Source organism: Tamandua tetradactyla, chromosome 5, assembly GCF_023851605.1.
Source record: "Tamandua tetradactyla isolate mTamTet1 chromosome 5, mTamTet1.pri, whole genome shotgun sequence".
In the NCBI taxonomy this organism is placed as follows: Eukaryota; Metazoa; Chordata; class Mammalia; order Pilosa; family Myrmecophagidae; genus Tamandua; species Tamandua tetradactyla.
Window position 1 is genome coordinate 142,316,736 of NC_135331.1, and position 3,833 is coordinate 142,320,568.

At 37.0% G+C, this 3,833-nt stretch overlaps 1 pseudogene; it reads left to right on the forward strand.

Annotated features, from left to right (window-relative positions):
* The first annotated feature begins 2,941 nt into the window (after positions 1-2,941).
* Positions 2,942-3,612, forward strand: LOC143683341 (E3 ubiquitin-protein ligase TRIM37 pseudogene; annotated as a pseudogene).
* The last annotated feature ends 221 nt before the right edge of the window (positions 3,613-3,833 follow it).

Consider the following 3,833-nt stretch of genomic DNA (forward strand, 5'->3'; position numbering starts at 1 on the left):
TCAAATAGGCATTTAGTGCAATAAATTTCCCTCTCAGCACAGCCTTTGCCACATCCCATATGTTCTCATATGTTGCATTCCCATTTTCACTAGTCTCCAGATAGCTACTGATTTCTCTAGCAATTTCTTCTTTGACCCACTGGTTTTTTAAGAGTGTGTTATTTAATCTCCATATATTTGTGAAAGTTCTTGATCTTTGGTGATTATTGAGATCCAGCTCCCTCCCATTGTGATCAGAGAAAGTGCTTTGAATAATTTCAATGTTTTTCAATTCATAAAGACCTGTTTTGTGTCCCAGCATATGATCTACCCTGGAGAACGTTCCATGAATACTAGAGAAGAATATATATCCTGGTGTTTTGGGGTATAATGACCTATATATGTCTGTTAGGTCTAATTCATTTATCAAGTTGTTTAACTTCTCTATTTATAGAGAGGTTTCTGTCTTTTGAAGTGGTTTTATCAGAAAAAGAGGTTGTATTTTCTGGTTCTATTTATAGAGGACAGTGGTGTGTTGAAGTTTCCTACATGGGTGTAATGATATATATCTGTTAGGTATAATTCATTTATCGAGTTGTTTAACTTCTCTATTTTCTTGTTGATCTTCTGTCTGCTTGTTTGATCTATAGAGGAGAGTGGTGTATTCAAGTCTCCTACTGTTATTGTTGAAACATCTATCATTCCCTTCAGTTTTGTCAATGTCTCTCTCATGTACTTTGGAGCTCCTTGATTAGGAGCATATACATTTATGATTATTATCTCTTCTTGGTTAATAGTCCCTTTAATTAGCTTCTAGTGTTCTTCTTTGCCTCTTATGATGTCTACATTTAAAGTCTATTTTGTCTGATATTAGCATAGGTACTCCTGCTTTCTTTTGGTTACAACTTGTGTGGAACATCTTTTTCCATCCTTTCACTTTCAATCTATTTGTATCCTTCTGTCTAAGATGAGTCTCTTGCAAGCAGCATATAGCTGGATTATATTTCTTAATCCATTCTGCCAATCTGTATCTTTTAACTGGTAAGTTTAGTACATTAACATTCAAAGTTATTACTGAAAAGACATTTCTTGAATCCACCATCTTATTTTTTGGATTTTATTTGTCAGATCTACATACTCTTTTCCCTCTTTCCCTTTTTATTCTTTAAGTTACCCTTACCGGTACTCTTCAATTCTGTGCCCTCCTTCAGACCTCCCTCTCCTGTCTTTTTTTTTCCAACTGGCAGAAGTCCCTTTAGTATTTCTTGTAGGGCTGGTCTCTTGTTGACAAATTCTTTCAGGATTTGTTTGTCTGTGAAATTTTTAATCTCTTCTTCAGTTTTGAAGGACAGTTTGGCTGGGTACAGAATTCTTGGCTGGAAGTCTTTCTCTTTCAGGATCTTGAATATATCATACCACTGCCTTCTCACCTCCATGGTCCCAGTTGAGTAGTTTGAACTCAGTCTTATGTGGTTTCCCTTGTATCTAGTAGATTGTTTTACTCCTGCCACTTTCAGGATTTTCTGCTTCTCTTCAACATTTGACAGACTGATTAGTATATGTCTTGGGGAAGGCCTATTTGGATTTATTCTATTTGGAGTTCATTGCACTTCTTTGACTTGATATTTATGACCTTTATAACTATTTTGAAGTTTTTCCCCATTATACCCTCAACTAATCTTCCTAGCCCTTTACTCTTCTCTTCTCCTTCTGGAACACCAATAATTCTTATATTTGTGCCCTCTGTTTTGTCCATCTTTTTCCTGAGACCCAGTTCAAATTTTTCCATCTTTTTTTGTCATTTGCTGTTTTGAGTGTTCAAAATCAGTTGTCCTATCCTCTAGTTTGCTTATTCTTCCTTCTGCCTCTTCAAAAATCTGCTGTTGTGTGTCTCTAATATGTTGTTTATTTAGTCTACAGCATCATTAATCTCTGTAATATCTGCTATTTTTCTATTTATTCTTTCACATTCCTCTTTATGCTCTTCTAATGTCTTCTTGATCTCTTTTATGTCTTTACTCATCCCATTGATTTTATTTAGTAGAGTTATATGAATATCTTTGATTAGTTGTTCCAATGTTTGTTTCTCCTCTGGTCTGTTTTGATCATTAAGCTGGGTTCTATCTGTCTGCATCATAATATGCTTAGTGGTCTTCTGCTGTTTTTGCGGCACGTAAATATCTTGATTGGTTTACTTTGGAAGTTGATTTTCTTCAATAGTCTAAAGCTTTGTGTTTGCAGGATGGGTGTGGAGCAGGAGGCAGGGCATGGGGTGGGGTGCAATAGTACAGTGATGCATTGCTGTGCAGGTATAGGCACCGGTTGGGGATGCTACACTGGTGCCTGTGAGCAGGTCACAGGACTATGCCAGTGAGGGTAGCACATTCAAGAAATGCAGCTTGCCTTACTTCCTAGTCCCTGCCTCCCTGTCTGTGCACTCCTGATGGCTCCAGGTTTCTGCATTAGGCTGTTTGCACCAGCCAGGCAGTCTCCAGTTCTCTATTACCCTATGTAATAGAAGTGGTATAGAAGACCTGCCCAGGTTATTTACACCTTGGAATTGCCATCTCAGTTACCTACTGCCCCTTCTCTAGCTGTTCCTTGGAGCATGAGTGCACTTGACCTATCATATTTCACCATCTTCCTAAAACTTATGCCTTACTCCTTTTAATTCAAAGTTAATATTAGTGAGTTGGCACAAGTGTTAGTGAATCTACTTAACATGGACAGTTTTGATGCTGATACAATTTTTATTTAACAAATCAGTTTTTCTCAAACATGGACCAGTTTAGTCAATGCAAATTAAAATATTAAATATGAATATTTTGTGCTCTATTTGATTTTTGAACAATTTCATTGTATGTTTGGGAAAAACTGAATGTGTGAATCTACTTTTTCAATTATATGAAATCTAACTTCAGATTAAGTATTCCTAATTCAAGTATGGCCTCTAAATTGAGATATGCTGTAAGTTTAAAATAAATGCCAAATTTCAAAGTTTGAAAAGGACTGTAGTATATCATATTTTTATGTTTAATACATGTTGAAAGGCTAATATTTTAGATTTATTGGTTTAAATAAAATATATTATTAAAATTAAAAAAAAAAAAAGACACAGTCAAACTCTGACTGAAAGCTCCCTGGAAGCTCTGAGCTGAGATCTGAGCAGGCACAGTTCTCTCTGAGCATTGACACATTGCAGTATTAGTGACGTCCTCCCCAAAACCAAAGACTGGCTGTGTAAAGCTGTGGATTAGGATGCTGTCATCATTGCAGTTTTCAATGGCTTTCACACAGTTGAAAAAGGAGAGGGAAATGGTCACCTCAGGCCTAAAGGAGGTTGTCTGGAAGGAAGGCAAATGACTGATTTAGAAAATAATTCTGAAACTGAGGAACTATAACCTGTATTACCTGAAGGAGTTTCAGCTGCCCTGAGGAAAGCATGGGTAGCAACAGTGATATTGGATGTGATGCTGAGAATGAGGAGCAGGAAGGGAACAGCAGCGTGGGTGGATTTAACAACTCCTTCATTGCACAGCCTCCAGACAAAGCACATGTTCCAGTTTGCCTGGTGGTGAACAAATAGGCCCTGAAGATGTCAGTTTCAATGCCGAGGAAAACAGTGGATGGTAATTGCCACATCCAGAGAACTGACTCTCAAGTTTCCTTTATCCTGAAATTTGCTATACTCAGTGCTCAAATATTTCATCAGTAAGATAATCAGATTTGGTGTTATTTTTTCATCAACTCCACCGGAACTTGTAATTCTAGAGCTGTTAGAGATTGGCAACATTCTAGTATGATGGTAGGATATGAGGAAAATTAACAGTATGGGAAGAATGCTTTGTAATGTA